This window comes from Opisthocomus hoazin, chromosome 13, assembly GCF_030867145.1.
Source record: "Opisthocomus hoazin isolate bOpiHoa1 chromosome 13, bOpiHoa1.hap1, whole genome shotgun sequence".
NCBI classification, from domain to species: Eukaryota; Metazoa; Chordata; class Aves; order Opisthocomiformes; family Opisthocomidae; genus Opisthocomus; species Opisthocomus hoazin.
This window is the reverse complement of record NC_134426.1, coordinates 10230047-10244566: the sequence shown is the minus strand read 5'-3', so window position 1 is coordinate 10244566 and position 14520 is coordinate 10230047.

The window sequence follows — 14520 nt, the reverse complement described above, 5'->3', positions numbered from 1 at the left end:
CTGGCTGCGAGCTATCTGCAGACGTTCGCATTTTCGGAGCAGCGCTGTCGCAAGCACTCGGCACGGACCACCTAAGTTACGTTTGAAGTCTAAGGGGACAAAACAAGCAAGCAGCCCCAGTCTCTGTGCCTCTGTGCGAGCAGTGCCATGGGCAGATGAGGCTGAGCAACAGCTTTCCAGGCTAGCTCTTTCTGCCTGCGAGCTATCTGCAGACGTTCGCATTTTCGGAGCAGGGCTGATGGGGGTGTCCCGGCACGGACCACTTAAGCTACGTTTGAAGTTTGAGGGGGCAAGACAAGCAAGCAGCCCCAGTCTCTGTGCCTCTGTGCGAGCAGTGCCATGGGCAGATGAGGCTGAGCAACAGCTTTCCAGGCTAGCTCTTTCTGTCTGCGAGCTATCTGCAGACGTTCGCATTTTCGGAGCAGGGCTGCCAGATGCGCCCGGCAGAAACAGCCAAAAGATACGTTTGAAGTTTCAGGGGGCAAGACAAGCAAGCAGCCCCAGTCTCTGTGCCTCTGTGCGAGCAGTGCCATGGACAGATGAGGCTGAGCAACAGCTTTCCAGGCTAGCTCTTTCTGCCTGCGAGCTATCTGCAGAAGTTCGCATTTTCGGAGCAGGGCTGCCGGAAGCGCCCGGCATGGACCACATAAGCTACATTTGAAGTTTGAGGGGGCAAGACAAGCAAGCAGCCCCAGTCTCTGTGCCTCTGTGCAAGCAGTGCCATGGGCAGATGAGGCTGAGCAACAGCTTTCCAGGCTAGCTCTTTGTGCCTGCGAGCTATCTGCAGACGTTCGCATTTTCGGAGCAGGGCTGCCGCAAGCACCCGGCACAGACCACCTAAGCTACGTTTGAAGTTTGAGGGGACAAGACAAGCAAGCAGCCCCAGTCTCTGTGCCTCTGTGCGAGCAGTGCCATGGGCAGATGAGGCTGAGCAACAGCTTTCCAGGCTAGCTCTTTCTGCCTGCGAGCTATCTGCAGACGTTCGCATTTTCGGAGCAGGGCTGCCGGAAGCGCCCGGCATGGACCACATAAGCTACATTTGAAGTTTGAGGGGACAAGACAAGCAAGCAGCCCCAGTCTCTGTGCCTCTGTGCGAGCAGTGCCATGGGCAGATGAGGCTGAGCAACAGCTTTCCAGGCTAGCTCTTTCTGCCTGCGAGCTATCTGCAGACGTTCGCATTTTCGGAGCAGGGCTGATGGAGGTGTCCCGGCACTGACCACTTAAGCTACGTTTGAAGTTTGAGGGGGCAAGACAAGCAAGCAGCCCCAGTCTCTGTGCCTCTGTGCGAGCAGTGCCATGGGCAGATGAGGCTGAGCAACAGCTTTCCAGGCTAGCTCTTTCTGTCTGCGAGCTATCTGCAGACGTTCGCATTTTCGGAGCAGGGCTGCCAGATGCGCCCGGCACAAACAGCCAAAAGATACGTTTGAAGTTTGAGGGGGCAAGACAAGCAAGCAGCCCCAGTCTCTGTGCCTCTGTGCGAGCAGTGCCATGGGCAGATGAGGCTGAGCAACAGCTTTCCAGGCTAGCTCTTTCTGCCTGCGAGCTATCTGCAGACGTTCGCATTTTTGGAGCAAGGCTGCCGGAGGCGCCCGGCACAGACCAGCTAAGCTACGTTTGAAGTTTGAGGGGACAAGACAAGCAAGCAGCCCCAGTCTCTGTGCCTCTGTGCGAGCAGTGCCATGGGCAGATGAGGCTGAGCAACAGCTTTCCAGGCTAGCTCTTTCTGCCTGCGAGCTATCTGCAGACTTTCGCATTTTCATAGCAGGGCTGCCAAAGTCGCCCGGCACAAACATCCAAATGATAAGTTTGAAGTTTGAGGGGGCAAGAAAAAGCAAGCAGCCCCAGTCTCTGTGCCTCTGTGCGAGCAGTGCCATGGGCAGATGAGGCTGAGCAACAGTTTTCCAGGCTAGCACTTTCTGCCTGCGAGCTATCTGCAGACGTTCGCATTTTCGGAGCAGGGCTGCCGGAAGCGCCCGGCACGGACCACATAAGCTACATTTGAAGTTTGAGGGGACAAGACAAGCAAGCAGCCCCAGTCTCTGTGCCTCTGTGTGAGCAGTGCCATGGGCAGATGAGGCTGAGCAACAGTTTTCCAGGCTAGCTCTTTCTGGCTGCCAGCTATCTGCAGATGTTCGCATTTTCGGAGCAGGGCTGCCGCAAGCACCCGGCACGGACCACCTAAGATACGTTTGAAGTTTGAGGGGACAAGACAAGCAAGCAGCCCCAGTCTCTGTGCCTCTGTGCGAGCAGTGCCATGGGCAGATGAGGCTGAGCAACAGCTTTCCAGGCTAGCTCTTTCTGGCTGTGAGATATCTGCAGACGTTCGCATTTTCGGAGCAGGGCTGCCGGAAGCGCCCGGCACGGACCACCTAAGCTACGTTTGAAGTTTGAGGGGGCAAGACAAGCAAGCAGCCCCAGTCTCTGTGCCTCTGTGCGAGCAGTGCCATGGGCAGATGAGGCTGAGCAACAGCTTTCCAGGCTAGCTCTTTCTGCCTGCGAGCTATCTGCAGACCTTCGCATTTTCGGAGCAGGGCTGCCAGATGCGCCCGGCACAAACAGCCAAAAGATACGTTTGAAGTTTCAGGGGGCAAGACAAGCAAGCAGCCCCAGTCTCTGTGCCTCTGTGCGAGCAGTGCCATGGGCAGATGAGGCTGAGCAACAGCTTTCCAGGCTAGCTCTTTCTGGCTGCGAGCTATCTGCAGACGTTCGCATTTTCGGAGCAGCGCTGTCGCAAGCACTCGGCACGGACCACCTAAGCTACGTTTGAAGTCTAAGTGGACAAAACAAGCAAGCAGCCCCAGTCTCTGTGCCTCTGTGCGAGCAGTGCCATGGGCAGATGAGGCTGAGCAACAGCTTTCCAGGCTAGCTCTTTCTGCCTGCGAGCTATCTGCAGACGTTCGCATTTTCGGAGCAGGGCTGATGGAGGTGTCCCGGCACGGACCACTTAAGCTACGTTTGAAGTTTGAGGGGGCAAGACAAGCAAGCAGCCCCAGTCTCTGTGCCTCTGTGCGAGCAGTGCCATGGGCAGATGAGGCTGAGCAACAGCTTTCCAGGCTAGCTCTTTCTGTCTGCGAGCTATCTGCAGACGTTTGCATTTTCGGAGCAGGGCTGCCAGATGCGCCCGGCACAAACAGCCAAAAGATACGTTTGAAGTTTGAGGGAGCAAGACAAGCAAGCAGCCCCAGTCTCTGTGCCTCTGTGCGAGCAGTGCCATGGACAGATGAGGCTGAGCAACAGCTTTCCAGGCTAGCTCTTTCTGCCTGCGAGCTATCTGCAGAAGTTCGCATTTTCGGAGCAGGGCTGCCGGAAGCGCCCGGCATGGACCACATAAGCTACATTTGAAGTTTGAGGGGGCAAGACAAGCAAGCAGCCCCAGTCTCTGTGCCTCTGTGCGAGCAGTGCCATGGGCAGATGAGGCTGAGCAACAGCTTTCCAGGTTAGCTCTTTCTGCCTGCGAGCTATCTGCAGACGTTCGCATTTTCGGAGCAGGGCTGCCGCAAGCACCCGGCACAGACCACCTAAGCTACATTTGAAGTTTGAGGGGACAAGACAAGCAAGCAGCCCCAGTCTCTGTGCCTCTGTGCGAGCAGTGCCATGGGCAGATGAGGCTGAGCAACAGCTTTCCAGGCTAGCTCTTTCTGCCTGCGAGCTATCTGCAGACGTTCGCATTTTCAGAGCAGGGCTGATGGAGGTGTCCCGGCACGGACCACCTAAGCTACGTTTGAAGTTTGAGGGGGCAAGACAAGCAAGCAGCCCCAGTCTCTGTGCCTCTGTGCGAGCAGTGCCATGGGCAGATGAGGCTGAGCAACAGATTTCCAGGCTAGCTCTTTCTGCCTGCGAGCTATCTGCAGACGTTCGCATTTTTGGAGCAGGGCTGCCGGAGGCGCCCAGCACAGACCACCTAAGCTACGTTTGAAGTTTGAGGGGACAAGACAAGCAAGCAGCCCCAGTCTCTGTGCCTCTGTGCGAGCAGTGCCATGGGCAGATGAGGCTGAGCAACAGCTTTCCAGGTTAGCTCTTTCTGCCTGCGAGCTATCTGCAGACGTTTGCATTTTCGGAGCAGGGCTGCCGGAAGCGCTCGGCACGGAAAACATAAGCTACATTCGAAGTTTGAGGTGGCAAGACAAGCAAGCAGCCCCAGTCTCTGTGCCTCTGTGCGAGCAGTGCCATGGGCAGATGAGGCTGAGCAACAGCTTTCCAGGCTAGCTCTTTCTGCCTGCGAGCTATCTGCAGACGTTTGCATTTTCGGAGCAGGGCTGCTGGAGGCGGACGGCACGAAACACCTAAGCTACGTTTGAAGTTTGAGGGGACAAGACAAGCAGGCAGCCCCAGTCTCTGTGCCTCTGTGCGAGCAGTGCCATGAGCAGATGAGGCTGAGCAACAGCTTTCCAGGCTAGCTCTTTCTGCCTGCGAGCTATCTGCAGACGTTCGCATTTTCGGAGCAGGGCTGCCGGAGGAACCCTGCACGGACCACCTAAGATACGTTTGAAGTTTGAGGTTGCAAGACAAGCAATCAGCCCCAGTCTCTGTGCCTCTGTGCGAGCCTTGCCATGGGCAGATGAGGCTGAGCAACAGCTTTCCAGGCTAGCTCTTTCTGCCTGCGAGCTATCTGCAGACGTTCGCATTTTCTGAGAAGGCCTGCCGGAGGCCCCCTGTAAGGACCACCTAAGATACGTTTGAATTTGAAGGGGACAAGACAAGTAAGCAGCCCCAGTCTCTGTGCCTCTGTGCGAGCAGTGCCATTGGCAGATGAGACTGAGCAACAGCTTTCCAGGCTCGCTCTTTCTGGCTGTGAGCTATCTGCAGACGTTCGCATTTTCAGAGCTGGGCTGCCGGAGGCCCCCTGCACGGACCACCTAAGATACGTTTGAATTTTTAGGGTTCCAAACGAGCAATCAGCCCTAGTCTCTGTGCCTCTGTGCGAGCAGTGCCATGAGCAGTTGAGGCTGAGCAACAGCTTTCCAGGCTAGCTCTTTCTGGCTGTGAGCTATCTGCAGACGTTCGCATTTTGGAAGCAGAGCTGCCGGAGGCGCCCGGCACAGAACACGTAAGCTAAGTTTGAAGTTTAAGAGGGCAAGACAAGCAAGCAGTCCCAGTCTCTGTGCCTCTGTGCGAGCAGTGCCATGGGCAGATGAGGCTGAGCAACAGCTTTCCAGGCTAGCTCTTTCTGGCTGCCAGCTATCTGCAGACGTTCGCATTTTCGGAGCAGGGCTGTCGGTCTCGCCCAGCACGGACAACCTAAGATACGTTTGAAGTTTGAGGTGGCAAGACAAGCAAGCAGCCCCTGTCTCTGTGCCTCTGTGCGAGCAGTGCCATGAACAGATGAGGCTGAGCAACAGCTTTCCAGGCTAGCTCTTTCTGCCTGCGAGCTATCTGCAGACGTTCGCATTTTCGGAGAAGGCCTGCCGGAGGCCCCCTGCAAGGACCAGCTAATATACGTTTGAAGTTTCAGGGGGCAAGACAAGCAAGCAGCCCCAGTCTCTGTGCCTCTGTGCGAGCAGTGCCATGGGCAGATGAGGCTGAACAACAGCTTTCCAAGCTAGCTCTTTCTGGCTGTGAGCTATCTGCAGATGTCCACGTTTTCAGAGAAGCGCTGCCAGCGGCCCCGTGCAAGGACTCACAAACGTACTTTTTAAGTTTGAGGTGGCAAAATAAGCAAGCAGCTCCAGTCTCTGTGCCTCTGTGCGAGCAGTGCCATGGGCAGATGAGGCTGAGCAACAGCTTTCCAGGCTAGCTCTTTCTGGCTGCCAGCTATCTGCAGACGTTCGCATTTTCGTAGCAGGGCTGCCGGAGGCGACCCGCACGGAACACGTAAGATAAGTTTGAAGTTTAAGGGGCAAGACAAGCAAGCAGCCCCAGTCTCTGTGCCTCTGTGCGAGCAGTGCCATGGGCAGATGAGGCTGAGCAACAGCTTTCCAGGCTAGCTCTTTCTGCCTGCGAGCTATCTGCAGACCTTCGCATTTTCGGAGCAGGGCTGCCAGATGCGCCCGGCACAAACAGCCAAAAGATACGTTTGAAGTTTGAGGGGGCAAGACAAGCAAGCAGCCCCAGTCTCTGTGCCTCTGTGCGAGCAGTGCCATGGGCAGATGAGGCTGAGTAACAGCTTTCCAGGCTAGCTCTTTCTGGCTGCCAGCTATCTGCAGACGTTCGCATTTTCGGAGCAGCGCTGTCGCAAGCACTCGGCACGGACCACCTAAGCTACGTTTGAAGTCTAAGGGGACAAAACAAGCAAGCAGCCCCAGTCTCTGTGCCTCTGTGCGAGCAGTGCCATGGGCAGATGAGGCTGAGCAACAGCTTTCCAGGCTAGCTCTTTCTGCCTGCGAGCTATCTGCAGACGTTCGCATTTTCGGAGCAGGGCTGATGGGGGTGTCCCGGCACGGACCACCTAAGCTACGTTTGAAGTTTGAGGGGGCAAGACAAGCAAGCAGCCCCAGTCTCTGTGCCTCTGTGCGAGCAGTGCCATGGGCAGATGAGGCTGAGCAACAGCTTTCCAGGCTAGCTCTTTCTGGCTGCGAGCTATCTGCAGACGTTGGCATTTTCGGAGCAGGGCTGCCAGATGCGCCCGGCACAAACAGCCAAAAGATACGTTTGAAGTTTGAGGGGGCAAGACAAGCAAGCAGCCCCAGTCTCTGTGCCTCTGTGCGAGCAGTGCCATGGACAGATGAGGCTGAGCAACAGCTTTCCAGGCTAGCTCTTTCTGCCTGCGAGCTATCTGCAGAAGTTCGCATTTTCGGAGCAGGGCTGCCGGAAGCGCCCGGCATGGACCACATAAGCTACATTTGAAGTTTGAGGGGGCAAGACAAGAAAGCAGCCCCAGTCTCTGTGCCTCTGTGCGAGCAGTGCCATGGGCAGATGAGGCTGAGCAACAGCTTTCCAGGCTAGCTCTTTCTGCCTGCGAGCTATCTGCAGACGTTCGCATTTTCGGAGAAGGCCTGCCGGAGGCCACCTGCAAGGACCAGCTAATATACGTTTGAATTTGAAGGGGGCAAGACAAGCAAGCAGCCCCAGTCTCTGTGCCTCTGTGCGAGCAGTGCCATGGGCAGATGAGGCTGAGCAACAGCTTTCCAGGCTAGCTCTTTGTGCCTGCGAGCTATCTGCAGACCTTCGCATTTTCGGAGCAGGGCTGATGAAGGTGTCCCGGCACGGACCACCTAAGCTACGTTTGAAGTTTGAGGGGGCAAGACAAGCAAGCAGCCCCAGTCTCTGTGCCTCTGTGCGAGCAGTGCCATGGGCAGATGAGGCTGAGCAACAGCTTTCCAGGCTAGCTCTTTCTGCCTGCGAACTATCTGCAGACGTTCGCATTTTCGGAGCAGCGCTGCCGGAGGCGCCCAGCACAGACCACCTAAGCTACGTTTGAAGTTTGAGGGGACAAGACAAGCAAGCAGCCCCAGTCTCTGTGCCTCTGTGCGAGCAGTGCCATGGGCAGATGAGGCTGAGCAACAGCTTTCCAGGCTAGCTCTTTCTGCCTGCGAGCTATCTGCAGACCTTCACATTTTCGGAGCAGGGCTGCCAGATGCGCCCGGCACAAACAGCCAAAAGATACGTTTGAAGTTTGAGGTGGCAAGACAAGCAAGCAGCCCCAGTCTCTGTGCCTCTGTGCGAGCAGTGCCATGGGCAGATGAGGCTGAGCAACAGCTTTCCAGGCTAGCTCTTTCTGGCTGCGAGCTATCTGCAGACGTTCGCATTTTCGGAGCAGAGCTGTCGCAACCACTCGGCACGGACCATCTAAGCTACTTTTGAAGTCTAAGGGGACAAAACAAGCAAGCAGCCCCAGTCTCTGTGCCTCTGTGCGAGCAGTGCCATGGGCAGATGAGGCTGAGCAACAGCTTTCCAGGCTAGCTCTTTCTGCCTGCGAGCTATCTGCAGACGTTCGCATTTTCGGAGCAGGGCTGATGGAGGTGTCCCGGCACTGACCACCTAAGCTACGTTTGAAGTTTGAGGGGACAAGACAAGCAAGCAGCCCCAGTCTCTGTGCCTCTGTGCGAGCAGTGCCATGGGCAGATGAGGCTGAGCAACAGCTTTCCAGGCTAGCTCTTTCTGCCTGCGAGCTATCTGCAGATGTTCGTATTTTCGGAGAAGGGCTGCCGCAAGCACCCGGCACGGACCACCTAAGCTACGTTTGAAGTTTGAGGGGACAAGACAAGCAAGCAGCCCCAGTCTCTGTGCCTCTGTGCGAGCAGTGCCATGGGCAGATGAGGCTGAGCAACAGCTTTCCAGGCTAGCTCTTTCTGTCTGCGAGCTATCTGCAGACGTTCGCATTTTCGGAGCAGGGCTGCCAGATGCGCCCGGCACAAACAGCCAAAAGATACGTTTGAAGTTTCAGGGGGCAAGACAAGCAAGCAGCCCCAGTCTCTGTGCCTCTGTGCGAGCAGTGCCATGGACAGATGAGGCTGAGCAACAGCTTTCCAGGCTAGCTCTTTCTGCCTGCGAGCTATCTGCAGAAGTTCGATTTTCGGAGCAGGGCTGCCGGAAGCGCCCGGCATGGACCACATAAGCTACATTTGAAGTTTGAGGGGGCAAGACAAGCAAGCAGCCCCAGTCTCTGTGCCTCTGTGCGAGCAGTGCCATGGGCAGATGAGGCTGAGCAACAGCTTTCCAGGCTAGCTCTTTCTGCCTGCGAGCTATCTGCAGATGTTCGTATTTTCGGAGCAGGGCTGCCGCAAGCACCCGGCACGGACCACCTAAGCTACGTTTGAAGTTTGAGGGGACAAGACAAGCAAGCAGCCCCAGTCTCTGTGCCTCTGTGCGAGCAGTGCCATGGGCAGATGAGGCTGAGCAACAGCTTTCCAGGCTAGCTCTTTGTGCCTGCGAGCTATCTGCAGACCTTCGCATTTTCGGAGCAGGGCTGATGAAGGTGTCCCGGCACGGACCACCTAAGCTACGTTTGAAGTTTGAGGGGGCAAGACAAGCAAGCAGCCCCAGTCTCTGTGCCTCTGTGCGAGCAGTGCCATGGGCAGATGAGGCTGAGCAACAGCTTTCCAGGCTAGCTCTTTCTGCCTGCGAGCTATCTGCAGACGTTCGCATTTTTGGAGCAAGGCTGCCGGAGGCGCCCGGCACAGACCAGCTAAGCTACGTTTGAAGTTTGAGGGGACAAGACAAGCAAGCAGCCCCAGTCTCTGTGCCTCTGTGCGAGCAGTGCCATGGGCAGATGAGGCTGAGCAACAGCTTTCCAGGCTAGCTCTTTCTGCCTGCGAGCTATCTGCAGACTTTCGCATTTTCGTAGCAGGGCTGCCAAAGTCGCCCGGCACAAACATCCAAATGATACGTTTGAAGTTTGAGGGGGCAAGAAAAAGCAAGCAGCCCCAGTCTCTGTGCCTCTGTGCGAGCAGTGCCATGGGCAGATGAGGCTGAGCAACAGCTTTCCAGGCTAGCTCTTTCTGCCTGCGAACTATCTGCAGACGTTCGCATTTTCGGAGCAGCGCTGCCGGAGGCGCCCAGCACAGACCACCTAAGCTACGTTTGAAGTTTGAGGGGACAAGACAAGCAAGCAGCCCCAGTCTCTGTGCCTCTGTGCGAGCAGTGCCATGGGCAGATGAGGCTGAGCAACAGCTTTCCAGGCTAGCTCTTTCTGCCTGCGAGCTATCTGCAGACCTTCGCATTTTCGGAGCAGGGCTGCCAGATGCGCCCGGCACAAACAGCCAAAAGATACGTTTGAAGTTTGAGGGGGCAAGACAAGCAAGCAGCCCCAGTCTCTGTGCCTCTGTGCGAGCAGTGCCATGGGCAGATGAGGCTGAGCAACAGCTTTCCAGGCTAGCTCTTTCTGGCTGCGAGCTATCTGCAGACGTTCACATTTTCGGAGCAGCGCTGTCGCAAGCACTCGGCACGGACCATCTAAGCTACGTTTGAAGTCTAAGGGGACAAAACAAGCAAGCAGCCCCAGTCTCTGTGCCTCTGTGCGAGCAGTGCCATGGGCAGATGAGGCTGAGCAACAGCTTTCCAGGCTAGCTCTTTCTGCCTGCGAGCTATCTGCAGACGTTCGCATTTTCGGAGCAGGGCTGATGGAGGTGTCCCGGCACTGACCACTTAAGCTACGTTTGAAGTTTGAGGGGACAAGACAAGCAAGCAGCCCCAGTCTCTGTGCCTCTGTGCGAGCAGTGCCATGGGCAGATGAGGCTGAGCAACAGCTTTCCAGGCTAGCTCTTTCTGCCTGCGAGCTATCTGCAGATGTTCGTATTTTCGGAGCAGGGCTGCCGCAAGCACCCGGCACGGACCACCTAAGCTACGTTTGAAGTTTGAGGGGACAAGACAAGCAAGCAGCCCCAGTCTCTGTGCCTCTGTGCGAGCAGTGCCATGGGCAGATGAGGCTGAGCAACAGCTTTCCAGGCTAGCTCTTTCTGCCTGCGAGCTATCTGCAGACGTTCGCATTTTCGGAGCAGGGCTGCCAGATGCGCCCGGCACAAACAGCCAAAAGATACGTTTGAAGTTTCAGGGGGCAAGACAAGCAAGCAGCCCCAGTCTCTGTGCCTCTGTGCGAGCAGTGCCATGGACAGATGAGGCTGAGCAACAGCTTTCCAGGCTAGCTCTTTCTGCCTGCGAGCTATCTGCAGAAGTTCGCATTTTCGGAGCAGGGCTGCCGGAAGCGCCCGGCATGGACCACATAAGCTACATTTGAAGTTTGAGGGGGCAAGACAAGCAAGCAGCCCCAGTCTCTGTGCCTCTGTGCGAGCAGTGCCATGGGCAGATGAGGCTGAGCAACAGCTTTCCAGGCTAGCTCTTTCTGCCTGCGAGCTATCTGCAGAAGTTCGTATTTTCGGAGCAGGGCTGCCGCAAGCACCCGGCACGGACCACCTAAGCTACGTTTGAAGTTTGAGGGGACAAGACAAGCAAGCAGCCCCAGTCTCTGTGCCTCTGTGCGAGCAGTGCCATGGGCAGATGAGGCTGAGCAACAGCTTTCCAGGCTAGCTCTTTGTGCCTGCGAGCTATCTGCAGACGTTCGCATTTTCGGAGCAGGGCTGATGGAGGTGTCCCGGCACGGACCACCTAAGCTACGTTTGAAGTTTGAGGGGACAAGACAAGCAAGCAGCCCCAGTCTCTGTGCCTCTGTGCGAGCAGTGCCATGGGCAGATGAGGCTGAGCAACAGCTTTCCAGGCTAGCTCTTTCTGCCTGCGAGCTATCTGCAGACGTTCGCATTTTCGGAGCAAGGCTGCCGGAGGCGCCCGGCACAGACCAGCTAAGCTACGTTTGAAGTTTGAGGGGACAAGACAAGCAAGCAGCCCCAGTCTCTGTGCCTCTGTGCGAGCAGTGCCATGGGCAGATGAGGCTGAGCAACAGCTTTCCAGGCTAGCTCTTTCTGCCTGCGAGCTATCTGCAGACTTTCGCATTTTCGTAGCAGGATTGCCAAAGTCGCCCGGCACAAACATCCAAATGATACGTTTGAAGTTTGAGGGGGCAAGAAAAAGCAAGCAGCCCCAGTCTCTGTGCCTCTGTGCGAGCAGTGCCATGGGCAGATGAGGCTGAGCAACAGTTTTCCAGGCTAGCCCTTTCTGCCTGCGAGCTATCTGCAGACGTTTGCATTTTCGGAGCAGGGCTGCCGGAAACGCCCGGCACGGACCACATAAGCTACATTTGAAGTTTGAGGGGACAAGACAAGCAAGCAGCCCCAGTCTCTGTGCCTCTGTGCGAGCAGTGCCATGGGCAGATGAGGCTGAGCAACAGTTTTCCAGGCTAGCTCTTTCTGGCTGCCAGCTATCTGCAGATGTTCGCATTTTCGGAGCAGGGCTGCCGGAGGCACCCGGCACGGACCACCTAAGCTACGTTTGAAGTTTGAGGGGACAAGACAAGCAAGCAGCCCCAGTCTCTGTGCCTCTGTGCGAGCAGTGCCATGGGCAGATGAGGCTGAGCAACAGCTTTCCAGGCTAGCTCTTTCTGGCTGTGAGATATCTGCAGACGTTCGCATTTTCGGAGCAGGGCTGCCGGAAGCGCCCGGCACGGACCACCTAATCTACGTTTGAAGTTTGAGGGGGCAAGACAAGCAAGCAGCCCCAGTCTCTGTGCCTCTGTGCGAGCAGTGCCATGGGCAGATGAGGCTGAGCAACAGCTTTCCAGGCTAGCTCTTTCTGCCTGCGAGCTATCTGCAGACCTTCGCATTTTCGGAGCAGGGCTGCCAGATGCGCCCGGCACAAACAGCCAAAAGATACGTTTGAAGTTTGAGGGGGCAAGACAAGCAAGCAGCCCCAGTCTCTGTGCCTCTGTGCGAGCAGTGCCATGGGCAGATGAGGCTGAGCAACAGCTTTCCAGGCTAGCTCTTTCTGGCTGCGAGCTATCTGCAGACGTTCGCATTTTCGGAGCAGCGCTGTCGCAAGCACTCGGCACGGACCACCTAAGCTACGTTTGAAGTCTAAGGGGACAAAACAAGCAAGCAGCCCCAGTCTCTGTGCCTCTGTGCGAGCAGTGCCATGGGCAGATGAGGCTGAGCAACAGCTTTCCAGGCTAGCTCTTTCTGCCTGCGAGCTATCTGCAGACGTTCGCATTTTCTAAGCAGGGCTGTTGGAGGTGTCCCGGCACTGACCACTTAAGCTACGTTTGAAGTTTGAGGGGGCAAGACAAGCAAGCAGCCGCAGTCTCTGTGCCTCTGTGCGAGCAGTGCCATGGGCAGATGAGGCTGAGCAACAGCTTTCCAGGCTAGCTCTTTCTGCCTGCGAGCTATCTGCAGACGTTTGCATTTTCGGAGCAGGGCTGCCAGATGCGCCCGGCACAAACAGCCAAAAGATACGTTTGAAGTTTGAGGGGGCAAGACAAGCAAGCAGCCCCAGTCTCTGTGCCTCTGTGCGAGCAGTGCCATGAACAGATGAGGCTGAGCAACAGCTTTCCAGGCTAGCTCTTTCTGCCTGCGAGCTATCTGCAGAAGTTCGCATTTTCGGAGCAGGGCTGCCGGAAGCGCCCGGCATGGACCACATAAGCTACATTTGAAGTTTGAGGGGGCAAAACAAGCAAGCAGCCCCAGTCTCTGTGCCTCTGTGCGAGCAGTGCCATGGGCAGATGAGGCTGAGCAACAGCTTTCCAGGCTAGCTCTTTCTGCCTGCGAGCTATCTGCAGACGTTCGCATTTTCGGAGCAGGGCTGATGGACGTGTCCCGGCACTGACCACCTAAGCTACGTTTGAAGTTTGAGGGGACAAGACAAGCAAGCAGCCCCAGTCTCTGTGCCTCTGTGCGAGCAGTGCCATGGGCAGATGAGGCTGAGCAACAGCTTTCCAGGCTAGCTCTTTCTGCCTGCGAGCTATCTGCAGATGTTCGTATTTTCGGAGAAGGGCTGCCGCAAGCACCCGGCACGGACCACCTAAGCTACGTTTGAAGTTTGAGGGGACAAGACAAGCAAGCAGCCCCAGTCTCTGTGCCTCTGTGCGAGCAGTGCCATGGGCAGATGAGGCTGAGCAACAGCTTTCCAGGCTAGCTCTTTCTGTCTGCGAGCTATCTGCAGACGTTCGCATTTTCGGAGCAGGGCTGCCAGATGCGCCCGGCACAAACAGCCAAAAGATACGTTTGAAGTTTCAGGGGGCAAGACAAGCAAGCAGCCCCAGTCTCTGTGCCTCTGTGCGAGCAGTGCCATGGACAGATGAGGCTGAGCAACAGCTTTCCAGGCTAGCTCTTTCTGCCTGCGAGCTATCTGCAGACGTTCGCATTTTCGGAGCAGGGCTGATGGAGGTGTCCCGGCACTGACCACCTAAGCTACGTTTGAAGTTTGAGGGGACAAGACAAGCAAGCAGCCCCAGTCTCTGTGCCTCTGTGCGAGCAGTGCCATGGGCAGATGAGGCTGAGCAACAGCTTTCCAGGCTAGCTCTTTCTGCCTGCGAGCTATCTGCAGATGTTCGTATTTTCGGAGAAGGGCTGCCGCAAGCACCCGGCACGGACCACCTAAGCTACGTTTGAAGTTTGAGGGGACAAGACAAGCAAGCAGCCCCAGTCTCTGTGCCTCTGTGCGAGCAGTGCCATGGGCAGATGAGGCTGAGCAACAGCTTTCCAGGCTAGCTCTTTCTGTCTGCGAGCTATCTGCAGACGTTCGCATTTTCGGAGCAGGGCTGCCAGATGCGCCCGGCACAAACAGCCAAAAGATACGTTTGAAGTTTCAGGGGGCAAGACAAGCAAGCAGCCCCAGTCTCTGTGCCTCTGTGCGAGCAGTGCCATGGACAGATGAGGCTGAGCAACAGCTTTCCAGGCTAGCTCTTTCTGCCTGCGAGCTATCTGCAGAAGTTCGCATTTTCGGAGCAGGGCTGCCGGAAGCGCCCGGCATGGACCACATAAGCTACATTTGAAGTTTGAGGGGGCAAGACAAGCAAGCAGCCCCAGTCTCTGTGCCTCTGTGCGAGCAGTGCCATGGGCAGATGAGGCTGAGCAACAGCTTTCCAGGCTAGCTCTTTCTGCCTGCGAGCTATCTGCAGATGTTCGTATTTTCGGAGCAGGGCTGCCGCAAGCACCCGGCACGGACCACCTAAGCTACGTTTGAAGTTTGAGGGGACAAGACAAGCAAGCAGCCCCAGTCTCTGTGCCTCTGTGCGAGCAGTGCCATGGGCAGATGAGGCTG